This window comes from Thalassophryne amazonica, chromosome 4 (genome assembly GCF_902500255.1).
Source record: "Thalassophryne amazonica chromosome 4, fThaAma1.1, whole genome shotgun sequence".
In the NCBI taxonomy this organism is placed as follows: Eukaryota; Metazoa; Chordata; class Actinopteri; order Batrachoidiformes; family Batrachoididae; genus Thalassophryne; species Thalassophryne amazonica.
The window spans coordinates 141,520,178-141,542,282 of record NC_047106.1 but is presented as its reverse complement, the minus strand read 5'-3'; the positions used below and the strand labels follow the sequence as shown (position 1 = coordinate 141,542,282).

The 22,105-nt window shown below is 43.3% G+C and overlaps 1 pseudogene; it reads left to right on the top strand.

Annotated features, from left to right (window-relative positions):
- Positions 1–22,105, top strand: part of LOC117509058 — a 113,511-nt pseudogene that overhangs the window by 4,756 nt on the left and 86,650 nt on the right.

Sequence of the window (22,105 nt, the reverse complement as noted above, 5' to 3'; positions counted from 1 at the left end):
TGTCCATGTGGTGAGTTTCTCTGGTCATGATAGCAGGCAGGTGCCTCAGCCTTGAGGACCGCTGTCAAGGACATGCCAACATTTCACTTGGCTGCAGTGGATAGACAACTGGTTTTGAGGGGAGAGGGAGAGCAATTTCTGGTTGTCTGCCTGGGTGGTTGCCATCCATGACTCAAAGCAGTACTTTAGTGTTGTGGAAGAAGCAATGTGTGGGGCCAGTGCATGCTCCCAGATCTGAGCTGACCTGTTTGATTGTTGTATTGGGTTTTGTTTGTTGAGTATTTGACAAAGAGAAGTATCAGAACAAATCTTTGTTTGTTTGTTTTGCTGCAGCTAGATCTCATCTTAACTCTGAGGAATTCAAGAAAATACCTCCTCCTAAACCCAGAAGGAACCCCAACACCCAGCTGAGCTCCTCATTTGATGAGTCCTACATCCATAACTATGGAAACAGGAAGTGCTCACTGCAATTGGAAAAATCTTCTTCCCAGAGTCAGAGTCCAGCATCTCAAGACACGGATGATGATGAACCAGTTACATTGAGATGGTAGGAAACATCCTGCAGGACCTCAAAGGACAAGACAGTCAAGAGGATGACCAAAATGAGTCCGTCTATGAGGAGATGAAATATCCTGTCCCAGAAGAGTTTCTGCAAGACCCAGGATTGGACAGTAATCCTGCCATCATGGTTCCTGATTCCTGGTCATCCACTTGGCATGGATCCAGTTGTAATATCCCTCCACCCTTCCCCAATCTTCTTGCACACCATCCACCACTCCTCATCTTTCCCTCTGCACCCACTCAGTGCTCACCCAAATTCTGATGAGTCGCCTCTGACCCCACCTGGACGTCTTCCGGCTCCCCATGTGGAGCACGTTGGCGCCATCAAATCAGGACCAGCTGAAGTCCAGCAACACTGGAAGGAAACGAGATCAAGAGAGAGGCCAAGAATTTCCCTCCAGTCACACCATCACATCATCAGGACGCTCATCTGCTCCGCCCCTTTCCTCAAGCTCCTCCCATATGGCTCCGTTTACCCACGCAGCCAGTCAGCATGCCCTTCCCCTGTCAGCATGGTCATTCTTTAACTCGGTCAACCTGAAGAGGCCACCACCATATGAGACTTTGACTGCAGGAGGCGCACCCGCAGGCTATCATCGTCCATGCAGGTGACTCAGGAGGGACTGACGAAACTCAGTGACCTCACCCTCCTCCACCCAGAACGTGTTGATTGGGTCACAGATACCACCCAGTCCCAGAGAAGACCAGACCATTCCCAGCATGACGAAAAAAGGATCAGGGCACCAGAAGAACAGGGAGACAGAAGGTACTTCAGCCAATACTATGTTGTACTGCAGAAGACTGCAAAACACTCCACCACACTGCAGATCACTGCAACATCTTTATGATGTTATGCACCTACTTCTTTGTCCACATTGTTCAGCCTTAAAACCAGTTAGCCAGTGTTCCCAGTAGTGCAGACAGGTCACTGTTATTCAGGTTAGAATGGAGCTCTGTTTAATTAACCTCCAGATTCAACTTTATATGTTTTTATTGTGTCTTGGTTGGGAGAAACAGTTCCACCGTCATTCCTTAATCCTTAATCTATTGGTTCATGATATGTCATGAAAAGCACCTCATTTTGTCACGGCAGCACAAATTCATTCTAATACATTCCATGAAGGCAGCATGAAATTAAAAGTGAAGTGGGGGGTTGGGGTGGATATGGTTAGGGTTGGGGTAGGAGTAGGGTTAGTAATAGTGAGTTTTAAAAAAACTCTGTCACGAAAATTTGAATCATTTCTTGACGGGAGCACCGGGGCTGATTTTTCTTTGTTTTTCTTGGTGACTTTTTTGATTGCCACATGAGTCCAGCGGCAGTGTAAACATTTCATAATTGTGTCTGTGTCACGCAGGATCAGTGATGACCATCTCAGTCTTTGTCTTTGTGCAGTTTTTCATTGAATCCAGACAATCATCTAAAATCATATTTGCAGAGACACTATTTCCATTCGTTGGCATGTAGAGCTGAGCGCTGTCATCTGCTTAAGACTGAAAAGTAATTCCGTTGCTTTTCTGGCCTTCGTTCTGGGGCTGCCATGGCTTGCTGATGCCGGACAGCCTCCACCCTGCTGCGGAAGTCACCGCTATCTTGTCTGCGAACATAGATAGAGCTCTACAGGGAGAGTAACATTAGGAATTTACAGCAGGCCACGGAGCAGGTGATTAAAGACCCTGCAAGGCTTATGACAAATGTGGGTTTGAAATCCATTAGCTTAGCGGGGAAATTAGTCCAGTCAATCCACTATGGTGATAGTGCAGTTTATCTGCCAGGGAGGGAAATTCAACAAGTTGAGATTGTGGCCTGCTTCTGTAGACATGTCCATAAAAATCATAGAGGGATATGCTTTACAAACTTAATACCCATTAATTACTACATTGGATGATGTTGAAATTGAGGATGGTCCAGTGGTTGTTCCAGCAATAGCAAAGATTTCATGTCTGCTACCTACAACGCATGTGGAATGTCTCAAACGTAAACCTACTTCTTGGCATCTTATATATGCTACTCTGGAACCACCCCTAAATCCAAACAGTTCAACTGTCCCCACTGAGGTCCTTAGACTGGGTCTCATTAACATAAGATCACTGTCCTCAAAATCACTGTTGATTAATGATCTAATTATTGATCATCACTTAGATATGATTGGGTTATGTGAAACCTGGCTTAAACCTACAGCTGTCCTCCCGTTAAATGAGGCCTGCCCACCAGCATATGCATTTAGTCACGTCCCTTGTGATGCAAAGCAAGGGGGGTGTTGCTCTTATTTATAAATCTAGGTTTAGCTTATTAGCTGTTGGGGATCACAAATATAACTCATTTGACCATCTGATTCTCCGCTCTGCTCAGGATATTACACATTGCAAAGGTCAGAAGTATAAAAATCAGCCGTATTACTTTGTCACTGTAAATAAGCCTCCTGGCCCATATTCTGAATTCTTAGATGAATTTGGTGCATTCTGCAGATAACATTCTGATCATTCGTGACTTTAATGTTCATATAAATAGGCCTTCTGATCCCCTCTGCAACTCATTTCTGGAAATTGTGGATGCATTAGGATTTCGGACTCGACGCACATTAGTGGAAATACCCTGGATTTGATTCTTGCACATGGTATTGCCGTCACGAATATTGACATCATGCCAACACTAAAGTGAGTCTCTGATCACTCATTATTAAGTTTACAGTTTCGCTGCTGTGTTTAGTGGAACAACAACCTTATATCACCACTGTTGCCACAGTTACTTTGAAAAAGTAATCCAATTACTGATTACTGATTACTCCTTGAAAAAGTAACTTAGTTACTTTACTGATTACTCAATTGTAAAAGTAACTAAGTTAGATTACTAGTTATTTTTAGTTACTTTTCCCAACTGCCGACAACAACCCTCTGCCACCTCAACATGACAATGATACCTGTTTTGCCAAAACTTACTTTATAGTCACCCTTTCTTGACTTCAATGAAAATAAATACTTGTTTTATAAAAAGTAAAATAATCTTTCTTGACCTCATATTTAACTGTTGACAGCACTGTAACAGTAAAACTTGCAATTTCGAACCTACATTGTTTATAAATGTAACTATTAAATTCTAACATTTTTCTAACATTTAAATTCTCTCTAAATATTTTACTTGTCGAAATTAGTATTATTTAAGTAGTATTAGTAGTTGTAGTAAAAAAAAGGCTTCAAAACTGGACCTTTAATCTAGGGGTGTTGTGGGGGGGCACATCCCTGCCCCACGCCCCCATTCCATCTGGATTCGCCCCTACTTTGGCGTTTGAGCACAAAGAATGGATAACATTATTTATGCAGAAAACGTGACCAGATTTACAGGTAAGAAAGTTTTATTGTGTTTTCACATCATGTGGTCCTCAGAAAGAGAGTTTAGGTGCATTTGAGTGGAAAATAGTGTGAGTTGTTGACACGTCGCGGAGGATCAGCTGTTTTAACGTGCAGATACAGAGCGGCTCAGCTCAGAATTCTAAATAAAGGAGGATAAACAGTATAAAAATGTCTTTGTAAAGCTCAGTGCAGGTGTCCTGATCACCGCGCTTTAAGAGGTGAGGACGAGTCGAGCAGCTGCAAAAAACCGTGGATGAAAAGCTCACAGCTCACTTAAAGTGGGCAGTTCAGTCGAACCCCGACCTCCTGCCCACAGACCAAGTTTAATGCTGCTGTCGACCCACAATGAAAAATAATAGTAACGCACAGTGACATGGAGAAGTAACTTTAATCTGATTACTGATTTGGAAAGATTAATGCGTTAGATTACTCGTTACTAAAAAAAGTGGTCAGATTAGAGTAACGCGTTACTTAGTAACGCGTTACCGGCATCACTGTATATCACTACAGCGATGCATTAACTCCTCAACTAAGACTGAAGTTCGCTCTCCTTTTACAGCACAACATTTCCTGGATTACTTTGAGAAGAAAATTGAAGACATTAGGTTAAACATATCCCGGCATGCCTTAACCCAGCCACTACACCCTTCTATTGAGGTGGGTGCCATTACTGAGGTATTACCTAGATTTACAGAATTTGATATTATCTCACTAGGCATCCTGATGAAACTCATAATGTCAACAAAAAGCACAACCTGTTTATTTGATCCTATACCAACAAAACTTTTAAGGACCTGTGGTCCACTCTTGGGCCGACTTTGCTGGAAATTATTAATCTTACTTTAACTTCTGGGTCTGTTCCTAAATTTTCAATTCTGCAGTGATTAAACCATTACTTAAGAAACCTAATCTTGACCCTAGTGTATTGAAAAACTATCGGTCAATATCAAATCTATCATTTTGCTCTAAAATTCTGGAAAAAGTGGTGTCACGGCAGAGAGAAAACTAACCCACCTTAAGTCACATCAAAGGCTTGGCCCCTTGATTTATGACCTAGGTCAAAGGTCAAAGGTCACCCCAAGCCCCGCTCCTAGCCCCACCCCAAGCCCCACCTTCTAGCCCTGCCTCCTAGCCCCGCCTCCAAGCCCCACCTCCCCGCACCCTCCCACCTGCGTCTAATATTTTAATATCCTTTTATTTCTTGAATTAAAAGATTAAAAAATACCTGTGTCTTTTTCTTGTATTAATTAAAGAATTATCTAATTATGAAATAATTAAACACAAATATCTAAAACAGTGTCTAATATTTTAATACCCCCTTTAATATTTTTTTAATTCTTAAATTAAAGCATGTCCTTTTCTGTTTTTTTAATCCTGAATTTAAGAACGATTAAAAATACCGTATCTTTTACATAATATGGGAGGGTTTCTTCAATTTACTGATTAGACGTGAATATTTTAATACCCCTTTAATATTTTTAATTCTTAAGGATTTCTTTTAATTTACTAATCACAGAAATACTGAGGTTATGCTTTAATTAAATGTGAATATTTAATACCTCATTAATAATTGTAATTCTAACGGTATTACCTATTAGACGATTAAAATAAAAAAGCTTTTTTTTTCCTCTTGGAATAATTAAAGAAATAGCCTCTCACTGAAACAAGAGGCCTCTCACCGGAACATGACCCCGTGGCTGTAATACCTGTTGCAGAGGTTAGAACTGTCTGTGTGTGTGTGTGTGTGTGTGTGTGTGTGTGTGCTCGCGCGCGCAGCGTGCGTGTGTGGTGTGCTGGGTGGTCAGCGCAGATGGTAGAGCGGGAGGGGGTGTTTTTTTTTTTTTTTTTTGGAGCAAAAGGCGCCAGTAAGTTTTTTTCGTCAGCTGTTTTCTGTTTTAAAGAAAACAGGGCAAAATATTTCTGAGGGAGAAAATATCGTCTGTCCAGCGACCTCGCGGCCCTGTATTGGGGGCGCTGAACCGCGTAACTCTCCCCCCTCATCGCTAAATTACCTGATCAATGACTGCAACGTCTCCATCCGCAGCAGTAAATTAATCCACCCTGTGACGACTCTGTCTGAAGACAGGGTTTAAAAATCCTCTTTTCGCATAAACCGTCTGAGATGAAGCACTCAGCATGGCTGGACGAACTCCGATCCTTTGTTACCTCTGTGGACGCCCGTGAACCATCACCTCAACCTCCAACGGGGCCCTCGCTCCAAAAAGAGTGAGATGTATGTCAGCCTCTTGAGCCAAGCTGATACCCGCGGAGATCTGACATACAGCCTGGAGGTGACCGAACGTCTATCTTACACGTTCGATCCTTATTATTTCGCCGTAAGTTTTTTTGCCTGGCTGAGGGCGAAACTGCCACTCGAGAACCCCGAGGGTGGCACTTGATTCCACCGACTGGGGAGTGTTTTCGCGGCTGCAGGACAATGATTCATGACACGGTGAAACCCCGAGCCCCAGGAGATTGAACGCCAGAAAAGAGAACGTCATTTTCAAATCACTTGGCTCAGCCACCAGGGCCCGACCTACAGGGTGATATTTCACCGGCGAGCTTCTGACGCCGGATCTGAGGGCAAAATTAAATTGGAGAGAATTAGTGCCGCCGGATGTGTCAGATCCCTCACTGCTTCGGCTGAGAGCTGGAACAAGTTGTTCAACACCTGCACCAAAAGATAACAGCCTTTTTACAAGGTGTCTGGCCTGGAGAGACGTGATTGAGGTCAGAAAAAAATTATCGCCTCTTTTTACTTAAAAAAACTCAGCCGTAGCTCCTCCCCGCATTTACAGACATTTCTATAAAAAGCGGCGTGTCAGAACTCATTTAAGCACCGGACGGCGACTAGCAGCATGAACTCCTCAGCCTCACCCATCGAACTGGACGACGACATCACTTGCGATTGTGGCTACCCCTGCGGCAGAGAGCCCCCAAGCCCGGGGCAGCCCTGGCTGAGACCACCCCGCTTATTCAACAACCGAACCGGTCGTGAAGCAGGAGCACAAGGCTTTGCGGGCCCGCGGTGGGTTCGACTCCCGTGGTCAGTTCAGCTCGGACCGGTCTGGGGAGAGATCCATCCTTCCAGCCACTTTCTACGCCGTGAAGATGTGTGCTCTCTTCCCGCTGTCACGGCGGCCAGGCGTCCGGAGGAGGTACAAAGATGTCGAGCGGGGGTGAGAAATACGCCACATCTTACATATCAGACCGGCCAGACGGTTCCTGTCCAGAGGAATTCCTGAAAACGGTGAAAGTTGGCGTGGCCCACTTACTTCTGGCTGTGATCAAAAGTTACAGACAGAGACTCTGTTACGGGTGTGAGATCGATCATCCCAGCCAGCGACAGCACGAGTGTCTGGAGCTGTTAAATGAATTATTTCTTTACCGGACATTTTGAGAAATTAATGAAAAGACTCTGGACGCCAACCTTCATACCAGCTGTGGTAAAACTCCTAACTCAGCGTTTCCTCAATCTATCGGCGGCGAGGGTCCAGGGTGCGGTGGGAGAACATCCTCACTGAGCTGAAATACAGTGATAATTTTGAAACAAAGATCAACGAGCTGTACACATGTCTCGGTGAAGACGCCTGCCTCAACCTGGCAGATGTCTATAATCCCGACGACTGAAAAAAACCTGCATTTTTAAAAATATCATCATTATATCGTTTACAGTCATGGGTAATTGTCTGATGAGTCTCTTTCAAAGCCTGCGGGAGTTTATATTATACGTGGCTCTCATATATGCTGGAGCAGGCGGTCATTCGCAGGCTGGAGAGCCCTGACAGCCCGCCTTCAGGCGTTATGGAACGGGTCTTCGACGTTATCAGACGTCGTCTCGGACCCGGAGTCGGACAGAACATATCCGCAATACAGCTCACCATTCATCTGAAAAATCTCTGTACAGTGTATTACTGAAAATCTCTGTTTTGACCACTGACGATTTTACACGGTGTAATCTGCTGCACATCTTTACATTATACGCTCTGTTTGTGGATGTGATGGAGTGCCGGGTGAAACAACTGAAACTGTCGAGACGCGAGATTTTTCCTACACTTTTACAGCTGAATACTGAGATAAACCGTAAATGCGGGGGAGATGTATTACTCAGAGTTTTCCAGCTTTGTACGTGAATGTATACTTTTTCTTCATGTACCTGAGTTTAATAAACGTACTTTTTTCCTTCGTGTACCTGAGTTTAATAAACATGAACAGTTGCTTTTTTTGTCTGTGTGTGTGAATGTAATAACCACATATTCTAAAACTTATACGGCCTGAGTTCTTTTCTATAATATTGTTGATGTTGTGTGGGCCGCCAGAAGAGGAGGTACTGCTGGACCACCACCAGAGGGCGCCCTGCCTGAAGTGCGGGCTTCAGGCACTGAGAGGGCGCTGCCGCCACGGACACAACCGGGGGTGACAGCTGTCACTCATTATCTCTTGACAGCTGTCACCCATCTACACTACATCGTCTCACTACATAAAGACCGGATGTCATCTCTCCACCTCATTGCCGAGATATCATCTACCTGTGAAGGTAATTCTCTGCTGTATCTAAAACTGTGTCATAGTCTGAACTCTTTTGCAGCCGTTTTCCTGTGGTGTGCCTTATCTGCTGGATTGGCGTTTGGTGTGAACAGCGACGGCTTCGCTTCACACCCAAACCAGATAAGTGGTTTAACAGGAGCTGCACGAGTGTGTGATTAGAGGTGGAGGTGACTTTCCTCCTTCTGTTTTTGTTACTGGGTGTGCACACACCCACATCTCACTGTTTGTGCTCCTCGCCAGCAGTACCAGATCCGACAGTCGGGGACGGTGATCACCTGGGAATTCGGGACTTGGCGGCTCCAGTATTCACCAGGTTGTGTGGCGGTGGAAATCGTGTGGTCCCGGCTCTTCTCAGGACAGATGTCTTCTATCCTCGAGCCTGCCCACACGTCACCTTGGTGTATTGACTGCTATCAGATTCTGTGATTGTCTGTATAATCATTGTGCACATTCACACATTAAATTGTTACCTTTTGGCTCATCTATTGACCGTTCATTTGCGCCCCCTGTTGTGGGTCCGTGTCACTACACTTTCCCAACAGTTGAAAAGGGTAAATTGTTTTTCAAAGGAGGTTTTTGTGGAAAAAAAGGTTCTCATTTGAATTATGCGGGGGCTTTAAAACACTCTTATTAAAAGGCCAACGCTGATCTGTGAGCGCTGTCCGCGGTTCTGAATCGGAGTTCATTTAAAAAATATTATGTTTCCAAGAGCGGCTATTTAAAACAAAAGATGAATATTTATGCTCGCTAAAACATATAAAAATGAACAAGGACTATCTGTTTCATCATTCTGAAAACATCTGGCTTAAAAGATGGGTGATGAGAATTTAATGAGGGAATTGTATTATAGCCCGTCAAATCCGGGGAGTTTTGGAGGACCGGAGCGTTTATGCAGGGCTCTGCGTGATCAACTCGGATCTTAAAATTCATATGAAACATATCAGAGATTTCCTGTCGGAGGAAGATGCATACACATTACACAAACCTGCCAGGACGCATTTTCCAAGAAATAGAGTATTTGTCACAAACCCGCTTAACCAATTTCAGGCAGATTTATGCGACATGCAGGGATTATCAGATTTTAATGATAATAATGTACAAGTACCTGCTGACCGTAATCGATATCTTCTCAAAAAAACGGTATGCCAGAGCCCTGAAGTCGAAGCAAGGGTGCAAAGTCTCACAGGCCTTTGCCTCGATCTTAAAACACAGCGGGGTGCCTCTGAAGCTGCAGACTGATGCGGGGAAAGAGTTTTTTAACAAACTGTTCAAAGATTTAATGAAAAAAACACAGGATTCTACATTTGCCACGGCCAGTGATCTGAAAGCCTCGGTTGTTGAGAGGTTTAATCGCACACACGTTGAAGACTAGAATGTGGAGATATTTTACTGCTAAAAACACACGAAGATACATCGACGTCTTACCATCTTTACTCGTGGCTTATAACGAGAGTTATCATAAAAGCATTAAGATGAGACCGAATGAGGTTAACGCTCGAAATGCCGATGGAGTGTTTCAAAATTTGTACAGGGCATCCTACGCACAAGGCCTATGAAGTTAAATATAAGGTTGGCGATATAGTCAGGGTCTCCAAGCTCAGGGGAGTTTTTGATTAAAAAATATCAACAAAGTTTTACGGATGAAATGTTCATGGTGTCAGAATGTATACATCGTGCGCCGCCCGTTTATAAATTGAAAGATTGACGGCGAGATCATTGAAGGTTCATTCTATGAACCAGAATTGCAGAAGGTTAAAATATCAAAAGACAAAACGTATCAGGTTCAAGAAATTATTCGTGAACGTTTTACCAAGGGGAAGAAATTTGTATTCGTCAGATGGAAGAATTGGCCCGAGAAATTTAACTCCTGGGTTCCTGCGGACCAACTGATGGCCATATAAATATGACAACATCTATCTTCAACCGACATATGAAAAATGGATTGGTATCTGAAACACGGGTTTTATGTGACTCTGCCTTCAAACGCCAGCCTAAAAGTATTCCCAGTAACACAGTTTCATGCTGCCAGGTGGACTTGGCTCGACACCTGGATCTACAGGGAGAGTGGGATGTGGCGCTGACGGAAATTTCTTATCCTCACACCTGGTTAAATATTCCGGAAAAGCGTTGCTCTATGTTTCAGGTGAAGAAAATTACAGGCTTACCGCCAAAGAACATAATCAGCGTCACTCAACTTTTTTGAGACGGGATATTATGATAACTTTGAGCTTATTGCAATGCAGATAAACTCTCGCTTGAAGAATATAGATCCAAAGTTGTCTTTAAAATATGATGATATTCAAAAAAAGTTTGTGTGGGAAGGAGACGGCACCTGCCACGTATATTTTGAACCCCAACGACGAACATGCTGGGGTTACAACCTAATAAATGGATGCGGGCCCGGGGTCACGAGCTCTCCCACTTCCCTGATATAAAAGCGGGGATGTTTCATCTCTTCTGCTATACAGATGTTGTACAGCCTCAGACGGTGGGCGACACTTTGCTCCTCTCCTCCGAGCGTTCGAAATTGAAGGTCGTTTCGGGGAAATAATTACAAAGAAATTCAACCCCGCTTATTACATTCCGGTCTCCAAAAGATATATTGAGAAGATACACATCGAAATCAAAAACGATCAAGATCAACCGGTGAATTTCACATACGTAAAGTGATTGTGACATTACATTATACCGGCGGGGTAACAAAATGTCTGGAGCAGCGCACAAAGCCGACATTTATAGATTTGTGCCCTACTATGAAAATCAAGTCGGAACGGCCTTCACGGCTTCCAGCGCGCTCCTGTTATGTACGGGCGTGGGCTCGGGAACATATTTTCGAAACTGTTCAATTTTGTCGCCGCTGATTAAACAAGGATACACAATCGCCAAACCTCACCTGAAAACGCCGCTCGAAGCATCGCTTCCGACGTAGTGAGCCGCGTTGTTGAGAGGGTCGGACGGAGTCAGGAACCCGAGCAGCAGCGGGGTCCGGGATCATGGTGCCTCAAGAAGGCCCCAGAAACGCCCCCCGGGGAAACAGGTTTTTTAAAAAGCGAAAGACCCCCGGAAAAAGCAGAAACAGTTCGAAAGAAGCATAAGAAGAGGAGGTTGTCCGGGGATATTTTCTCTTAAACAATGTCTCTTTGCGATATAATTCCCCCGAATGCACCATGAGCAAGTTGGATTTATTCGCTGTCCCCGGGACCCAGCTGTCCATCGAGCAAAGCCAATAGGTCGAGGTCAGCCCATTATCCGCCCTTACGGACATGGGCCCTATCGATGTTTTATCCCTGGAGATGGTGAGAGGTATTTAGACCTCAATAATACGCTGCTTATCTGCCATTGAAAATTACAAACGCCGACAGGACTGACGTGGCTAATGACTCCCGTGTGGGGGTAATAAATTACCCTCTCAACACGATTTTCTCACAAGTCGACGTGACTCTGGTGACCGACTAATTTCCCAGTCCAGCGCAATGCACCCGTACAGGGCGATGATTGAGACGCTGCTGAACTTTTCGCCTGCTTCACTGAAATCACAGTTCACGGCTGATTGTTTTACAAAGACACCCTAGGTCACCACAATTCGACCGCCGTGGATGACCCGGGCCCGAATAAAGGCCTCGTGGCCAGAGCGTGCTTTAGCGCCGAATCGCGTGAATTTCAAGTTCAGGGCCCGCTGCACGTGGACATACTTTTTTGCGAAAGGCTTCTTCTGAATAATGTTGATCTAAGAGTTAAATTAATTTGAGCCAGCGACGCTTTCTGCCTGATGGGGCCGGCGGCCTCCACTTTCAAGCTGAAAATTCTGGGTGCGTCCCTATTCGCATTTTTACTGATGAACACCCTGAAATTGGCCGCTGTTATGAGGGGCTTAATAGGAGACCTGTTCGCCGGTGTTTTCGCATCTGACGAGTTATTCCGGATCAACCCGAACCCTCCCGTATATTTTATTGTAAACACCCACCCGAGACATTTACCGGGGCAACACTGGTTAGCGGTCACCGTTGAAAAAAATGGTCGAGCTACATTTTTTGACTCGTTCAGCCTCAGCCCAGATGTTGAATACTACCCTACAAGCATCCTGCGGTATCTGGAGAATCACCCCGGGATTAAAAACATTCTGTATCACAACAAACAGCTTCAACATGAGCTATCGGACGTATGCGGACAACACTGCGTGTATTATCTGTATAACAGAGCTGCCGGGAAGTCGTACCAAGATGTGCTGCCTTTATACTCTGAAAATACTATCGTGAAGATGATTTGGTTTCTGATTTTGTGAAAAGATATCGTTATTGCCTTAAGAAAAGGTGCAATACCTCCTGTAACCAGCTAGCAGGGCCTTTGCATGATAGGCCAGTCAATATGGTGACATGACCTGCAACTAATTCCAACAGAAATTATTCCACTTGCAATCATTCAGTAAAGGGGTGTCAAACAACATATTAAAATTGTAGGAGCGTGAAAACTAGGGATCATGGTAAATTATGCTAATTTATGTTAATTAGCTCACGTCAATGGAAAAATCTTCAAATACCCATAAAACATCAAAAAATCACCCTATGAATGCAGTCAAGGTGTCTAAACCTATGTTTTCGGGGTCAATTAATTAATTTCAGGTGGTTCCAAGAGTATTACTGGCATTGCATTGTGGGAAATATGCAAATTACGCTCTACAAACCATATCTTGGAAAATCTCAGATTATTTGCTGAACTACTTCAATTTCAGCTAGAAAATAATTACTAACCATTTAAATGTCTTTCTCATGCTTTCTGGTAGCCAAAAAGATCTCAGTTTGCAGGGAAAGTGTTCATTAAGGAGGTTTAACTCTAAAAGCTGAATCAGAGTCAGTTATGTGCTACTTTCGTAATTTGTTTTAACCTCCTAAAATGTAAAAATAACACATGCTCTGGTCTATTAATCAGACACTTCATCATCATCAGTGTCTGTTTCAATTATCATGGGCGAGTTTGTGCAGTCAAGTCCCTTGCAGCTGCCACAGGCAGATGTACACTCTAGTCCATGCTTACGACATGTGCACCTCATAGTGTTACATCCCATTTTACAGTCACAGCGAAATAGCTCAATGAGTTTGGATGGTGCTGCTGGTAGATCACTTGTGACAGGTAGCAGTTGCCCGCCACTTTCTTTCCAGCCCCATTCCTCTGGCTGTAGACTGGTGTTTCCTTTCCAAACATTTATTTGGAGAAAGACTCTCAAACTGTGGTAATGTGAAGCTGCCAATGTTGGTGGGAGGCATTTTGCTTCCACTGCCTTTGATCCTGATTTTACTTTCTCACAAAACCGCTTGTAGCGGAGGCTGTCAAGGCTGTCTTCCTCAGACCCATTGTAAAGATGGACCAGAACATCTTCTCCTGCCTTGACTATGGCTTCCTTTGATGTAGTATCTGCATCACCACAGAACAAATGTGCAAGACAACTGTTCATTCTTTGTAACCATCTTGAGTGCTGAGGCTTTGCCAAGTCCATGCAATCTGGATATCGTATCACAGCCAAGGATTGCATGGACAAAAAGAATGACCTGTATGACCTTATCACCAAGAACTGTTTTTGTTTTCCTTAGGTCCCAAACCTTGTGCTTTGCAGTGTTGGCCTTAGGCTCTAGTTGAAAAAAGACATTGTGTGAACTAAACTCATAATGATAGCATAGTAACACCAATAAGTCAGTGTCATCTCCCACAACAATGATGTTGATTTGTTTAGAACATTCAACCGCTGCCTTGACAATCATGGTATCCGCATCTCCTTTTGCATATAGAACAGTGCAACCTGCATTCTCTACTTTACTACCAAGCATATTGATAAAACGCTGCTTGTTTTCCATGTTCCTAAGGAAGTCCTCTTTCTTTGAACAGAGAATAGTTTGTCCATGGAAGTGGACAGTTGGGCTGGTGCGACCTCCAGTATGCCTCTTGTGGACGGGAAAATCCATATACCCAATCAAGACAACCGTGGCTTGACTGTATTTACGCATAACATAATCCACGTACATCTGTCAGATAGTCTCAAAGAGATCTCCACGTCGCCACGGCAAACGTTGTAGCAAGGCTCCTCCATCCAACGTAGGAGCCGATTCTGGTTGTGACTCCTTCACGATGTCCCACAGAGCATCAGCTATTATTTACTCCAGAATTTTACTTGCTATATTCAGATACAAATAAGCAAAGAATAATTCAAGGCTTAGGCTGCATTGTCAGCCTCAAAATTGCTCATGGTTTTATCCTTTTTAAGCAACAAAGGCGTTCCTGGGGATGAAATGTCTATCTGACATAAACTTTTCCCTTTACATGATTAATGTACAAGCGGCTTTCCATATATCTCGAGCTGAAACCACATGTTTTTTAATTGGATCTACAGATTATGCCTAGATTGAGATTTAATGCTTTCAGTTTTCACTATCTAAAGCTTACCTGCATGGTCTACATGTTTAGGCCATGAATAGGGTCTATTCTTTGACCAAGTAACCGGACTTGTTTTGATTTTTTTTTCTTCAATTTGGTATATGTAATTAAACTATTGTCTTAAACTAATTCACCATCAAAATCACAGATGGCAGCACCATGCAAGCTAAACCCATGGGGAGCCAATACCAACAAAACGTTTGAAAAAAAAAAGAAATTAATCATAACTGGCACATACTTTTAGTTTATTCACACTCCTCCTCCATGTCACATGGTTTCTTACCGGTACTAATGATAACTTGCACACTACATTCCAGGTGCTAGTGCCTTCAACAATTAACACACTGATTGAATCAAAACTACATTTTTATTACAGAAATACTTATTATGATGAACCTGAAAATAAATTTTAAATGTTAACTTATAGGCAAAAAATGTTTGGTTTATCAAAAAATTATCATTTTTTCATGGTAATTTGCATATTTCCCACAATGCAATGTAGACAGTCCACTTTAAACCATCTAAAATGAATTCCTTGCCCCCCAAACATAGGTTTAGACACCTGACTGCATTCATAGGGTGATTTTTTGATGTTTATGGGTATTTAAAGATTTTCCAATTGTTGCGAGCTAATTAACATAAATTAGCATAATTTACCATGATCCCCATTTTTACACTCCTACAATTGTAATATGTTGTTGGAGACCCATTTCCTGAATTATTGCAGGTGAAATCATTTCTGTTGAATTAGTTGCAGGTTGAGCCTCAATATTTGCTAGATTGACTGGCCTATGAGTTTAAATATTGTCACGGCCTGTTAAACTTCAATCCTAAATTTTTTTTTTTTTGTTTTTTTTCACCTGAAAATGAGTTGGATGTGTGAGAGCGGCCTCCTGATCATATCTTTAAAGTTTTCTTGCGTTTTGCATAATTTAAAACTCGTAGAAAGAAGCCTTGACCTTTGACCTTGAATTTTTTATGTGTGTTTTTTCATGAAAAAATGCTCCGGATGTGTTGAGAACGCTCTCCCGATCATACCTTTAAATTTTTATCGCGTTGCATAATTTAAAAACGCCGTTATTAAGCGCAGAAAGAAGCCGTTGACCTTTGACCTTTGATTTTTTTTTTTTTTTTTTTTAATGTGTGGTGTTTTTGTGAAAAAATGTTCCAGATGTGTAGAAAATGGTCTCCCGAACATACCTTTAAAGTTTCATCGCGTTTGCATAATTTAAAACGTTATTAAGTAAGAAGTGTTGAAAGTTGTTTTTAACCATCTGCCGATTAAAAGTGATGAAGACCGGTGATTAGTCTCAGTCGGTGTTTATAGTAACAAGGTAAAAAAAACATGTCTGACGGTAATGTATTAAAAAATCTTGTTCATAATATCCACTCAGTTTTTATTTGACACACACGTCCTCCTTTTATGGCGAGAAACCTTCCCAGCGTTAGAAGTCTTTTTTTTCTTAAGTTTTCTTCCTGGCCGGCGACTTGGTTGAAAGAAGGATTTCATTCCGGTGAGCTGCTCCGTCCTTTTCTAAGCTTCTGAAAATTGTTCGCGGGCTTGTGGATTTGATACACACGCCACTGGAATGTTCTGCTCCTGTAAAGTATTGAGGAACTTCTCCCAGCCTGTAGGGGGGCTCGATTTCTTGAACGAGGATCCGAGATGTTTCATAAGATCTATGGCGTGAGACCCCCTCACGACTTTCCCCTTGTAAATAAATTCCCCCGACGGACTCCAGCGCGTATCACCCATCGACAATTTCCTCATAATATATTCAGCGTTTCTACGCTCTCTGGAGGGGATATTCTTCAGGACCTCTGTCACAGTCTCATCCAGCTCCTCCTCCTCCTCCTCCTCCTCAGGTTGTTTAGTGACGCGTGTCTCTTGCGGGGGTGAAACACGCGACTCGAGTTCCCCCTGTTTGATCAGACTTAAATAGCGCTGCAGCAAAGCCTCATACTTCTTAATTTTTTCATAAGGGGAGTGAGTACGTTCCTCCAGCACGGCCCGCATTTGCGAGTCTAAATCATTTTCTGCCGTTTGTCTGATGTTATTCCCGCTCGGCTGGACGGGATGGCCGGGTTGATGCAGCTGTTGAGGAGTCAGTAAAAACATCTTTTGCGCCGCTTTGAACGCCATTATCCTCTGGGTACTATTAGACTCGTTATAACGGGCAGGGCTGCGGCGAGCAGAGGCAGGAGAAAGCCGCCCGTCTGAATCAGCGCTCCCCGCTTCCTTTTGTAACTGGTTTTTCTGTCGGCCAGAAGACGTAAAACTCTCTTTCGTTTTTTTAAGGTACAGAATTGAGAGTCGCTCAAGGCGATATTCCCCTTTAATATATTCAAAGTGATCTCAGATTAAAGTTTTCAGAAGCTCCGGCCTGCACGTCTTCAAAATGTGCTGACGCTCCCTCGCCCTGGCTTTGATTAGCGTTTTAAGAGCGGGGGCGTTCCTTTTTAAAAGAGAGCTCATATCCGTTTATCTTTCTGTAAATAAACTGTGGGCCACTCGTGCGGGAGTAATCCCGATCTCAGTCTGAACTGATCTGGACACTCCTGCATACAATCCAGTAATAAATACCCGTAAGGTACGCTCGTAGCATCGTCAAGAGCCTCCAAAAAAAATTGTTTTCTGCCGGGAAACATTTGCTGAGCCGAATGTTCATCTGTAACTTGTCTCTGGGGTTTTTAAACAGCACCATATAATTACAATTCAAACTGATGGTTCGACTGTATTTCCCTTTATGAAACACGTTCTGTGTGATCATGATGACGCTCATATTCTGATGATGTCTGTACTGGGTAAAAATTCTTACAACTTCAGGATGATCCGTTGCTTGAAAGATGAGATTGTCCAAAATAACCAGATGGCTGCCCAGCTCTCCACAGTTTCTCTTATACTCACTGGGCTGGTAAGCATTGAAAGCCGAGATAGGCTTGTCCCAACTTGTCCCCTGGCACTCCGAAACGGAGGTGTTCCTTTGTCTCCCTCAATCAGCGAATCGGTCGTGACGCGTGAAGCCTCCGCGTGGCTTTCCATGACAAAATCTCTTGTTAAAAGTGAAATCTGCTGGAAAATGGCTGATGTCCAGCTCTTGTGATAACCAGAGAAACTGCACACGACGGTCCCAGCTCCACACAGCGATCCGTTTAGAAATGATGTGGTGTTTTCTGCCTCTCGATGGCGGCTCGGGGCGCGGCGCGCCGTGCGCCATTGTGGGCCATCCTTAAAGCTGTAGTAACAGTCCTTATTCTCTGTGAAGCCCGTAAAATTTTCACCGAAAGCCAGATAAATTTTTCGAATGGTTTCCAGCTGCCTGTCTCTAACAGTTTCTGAAAAAATTCTGATGGAAAAAAAGCCCAAATCATTCCACCATTTCCTCGCAATGAAACGATGAGAGGGGTGGAGCAGTGTTCACTCAAAGCCTGCCCACAGGCGAATGACGCAACCAACAGACGTGGAAAAACTCACGCATGTGCACGAAGGTTCAAGCTTGGCTGACGTAAAAACATATGAATCAAATCCATATAGTTTTTGAAAAAAATAAAAAGGTACGATACTTTTGTCACAGATCTCGTATTCTTTGAATTTTCTCATTCTAAAATGTTTAAAGAACCGGGCTACGCAGTCTGTCCCCCACATGCTCCAAAAATCCCCAGTCTTTGTTACAGTGCTGACGTAAAATGGTACGTGTTCCCCATCATTATTGACATACGTTTCAAAGTTATAAAAAACGTATTTGTCCGAATGCGTCTTCAGCTTTGAGCAGCGTCATATAGCAGAGGTGACCCTAGGTCAGCTCATGGAGCGCTTTGCTGCATATATGACACCTTTTCTGCTTACAGACGTGTGGAGTGCTGTTTTCAGAAAACGCTATGTAATACTCGCGTTTACATCGAGGGCATATTTTTCTGTTATCACACACATTAACAAACTTACCGGCGGAAGGACGATACTTCAGCTGTTTATGCAGGCTGTAACAGATGGGAGAGCGACACAACTTGTTACAATCAGCGCAAAATACTGGGTTATTTTTTTGGTAAAACTGTGAGGATTCACAAATTTTACAATAAGACGGACAATTATGGGAAGCATGGGAAGTACCCCTCAAAGCAGAAATCACATATATATTTCACTCCCAAAAATCTTTTTAAATCGATGATGCTGTAAAAATGATTTTTAAACAGATAAACAAACAAACAGTTTTCTGCTGCATCAGCATTCCTGTTTGGAATTTTGCCAGCTTTCTCCCCCCTTCAGGTCTGAAAAACACCACAATTTTACATCCCAGAGCGTTTTCAAATATTCCCACCTGGTCTAAAGATACCGCCGTAGCATCCGTTAACCCCACGCTAATCTGTAACGTGTGTCCTCGCTCCTCTGCCTCCTGCATAGTCAGATGAGGATTCAATAATTGGACGAGGTTTATCGCAAAACATAAACTGTTGTGGGGATTATACACGATATTAAGGCATTTGGATTTTTTTTTTCAGAACCTCCTAATGCAGGAGATCATCTATTCCCCGCTTCCCTGCTCCGTTCTGGTTGCGGGTGACTTGGACCACTAATTCCAGAGAGTCGTCGGATAAAACATTGGAATTCGATTGTATCAATCGTTCTAGCAGATTTTGGAAGGCCGTCACATCGGTTCCATTGTTATATGAGCTGATCAAAGTGGCCTTTCCATTTGGATAAAGTCCCCGGCCCTGGCGTGTGTTAAAGCGTTTTCAACTGAGTTTTGAAGAGTCCCAATGACGTTACGATAAAATTCAGCGTAGTCGGGAATTTCATCAGCATGGTGGAAATTTAGAGGTTGCCTGATTTTGATATTGTTAAAAGCCGGTCTCCTGATGACATTACCTGCCCCACAGCCTGTCATGGGAAAATCGTGGCTAGACCCAGCTCGAACATCATCGACGCTTTCCATCAAAACAGAGATTGCAGCGTTTATCGGAGTTAAACGCGTTTTGTTTAAAATATCTTCCCTGCATGCATTGTGCGGGGAGGGACTTCTTAAAGGTGAAAAACGTGTGCATCGTTAGGCATTCGGTTTAATTCATCCACCTCGGATTGGACGTGAGGATTAATTTCGCACGCGAGGAGGCTTATGGCTTCATTTAAAGGAGTCAACCGTACTTGGTTTAAAAGTCTGTCTCCGGACTCGTGTCGAGGCAGTGTGTGTGGTAAATCAGAGCAATCTTCACTCACAGACTGAAGCGGTGAATTTATCGCGTTAATCGCGGAAATGATGTAGGGGTTAATTTCTTCCGATTCCCGTTCAGCCGCCAAATTGTTAAGAGCATCATTTAGCGGTGTTAAACGAACTCGGCTTTGAAGTCTTTCTCTGGACTCGGTGTTATTTCGAGGTGGCAAATTTAATGCCTCAGCTAATGGGCCATCTGTTCCAGGAGCGCTCCCCGCCGAGTCGATTACATCTCTGAAGTTATTTTCCCGGCCTGAATTCTCTCCTTCCATCTTTAAAAAACTGTGTCAAGACAATTCTACCTCAAAAAATCAATTAATATACCTCTCCAAAATGAATTCTCCCATTACATCGGTGTTTTGAAACACAAGGTTCGGTCAGATCGGCACACAGACATGATCACACAGACTGCATTTTGCTAGAATAAAAAGGCGTATATTTATTCCCCACAAAAGCAGTTACATCAAACACAAGTGGTTGCAGCGCATTTTTCTCTTACCGTGACGCCTTTAAGGTGGAGAGCCAACACCTTCAGCAGAGTGCGCCTGTCAACCGGCTGGGCGTTCGTACGTTAACCCGCAGCAGACTCTGTTGAAGCATGGTTCTACTCCCTCTTTTCTAGTGTGTCCGCGAAGGGAGGGTGAGTGGCCAACTCAACCTCCTTGGCGCACATAATTTCTTTAATCAACAGGCATCTGAAAGTTATTTTCTCTATTACAAAGACATAATAAAAGCAGTTCTTCACTCCCAGTTCAGAATGATCCCAGCATGCTTCACTCCCAGTCGTTAGTGGCTACAAAAACAAAGTTGTGCTATCAGTGTAATAATAACAAGTACATCCAGCTCTTCGCTCCCAGTTCAGACTGACCCCTGAGTGCTAAAACAAAATTAAATTCTCAGGGTTACGTTAAGACAGGTGCAAAACAGCACAATAACATTTATTATACATTCCACTCTTGGTGTTTGCACCAGTCAATTTATGTAACCACCAACAGATTCAGGTAAGGCTGGGCTCCAGCCTATTCCAACGATTATGTCCTGTCATAGCATTTCCCACATTTCTTCTAGTGATTCACAAACAAAATTTTGAGTAATATAGTCGTGATTATACCTGTCCCAAACAATATACTCATATACAAAACCCGATGTTGTGGGGTCTAATGTAACATTATATTGGTTTACTCCAAAAGGATCATGAATTAACAGTGTCAATTTCATCGCATTCGTTGAAATATTACCCATTCCACCTCTCGCCTTAAACGTATAACATAAATACATGTAAAAGTGTTACAAAAAGTCATCACACATATTGCTATAATTAATAGTATCAAAGGTGGCACTAAGGTACTCCTGGCAGTGACAGACATCCCTGAAAAGATATCCCACCAATGATGTGCTGATGCTTGCTGTACTAATTTTGCCACGTTTTACCCGGTCACTAGCTATCAATGTAGACACCATGAGACTGGAGATGTTGGACGTATGTGACTCTATTAATTGCTGAATTTCCGTAGACTGTTCCAATGCGCATTTGAAACGCTCCAGGGAAAGACTCCATGGGGAATGCAATACATCCCATTGTACCGAAGTCAGCCGACTTGATACAGAATAATTAGTCAAACGATACGTCCGGTCTCCCCAATGCCATAAGTGCACATTGTTCAGGCAGCCAGTAAACGGAACCGAAGGTACTTGTGAATTATTTTTCATTGTTGCAACACACAGAGCATGTGGGCCGATCTGCCACAACATTTCTCTTGGTGTTTCCCTAGTCCAGTCACAAAGTACAACCTCTGAGTCGGTTAGACATGGATTGGCATATCCCGTTTGCAGCACACAGGCCATACCTTTATCTGTTTTGTCACACATTTTGGTATCAAAAGTCGTATTAGTTTTTGGTTCTAACCACTCTCCATCCATATGCAAGAACCAATAACCATTAGCCGTTATCACAGGTAACACTTGATATTTACAAACAACCTTTGGTTGTGTCACATTGTACTGGGTCCAATACCCAG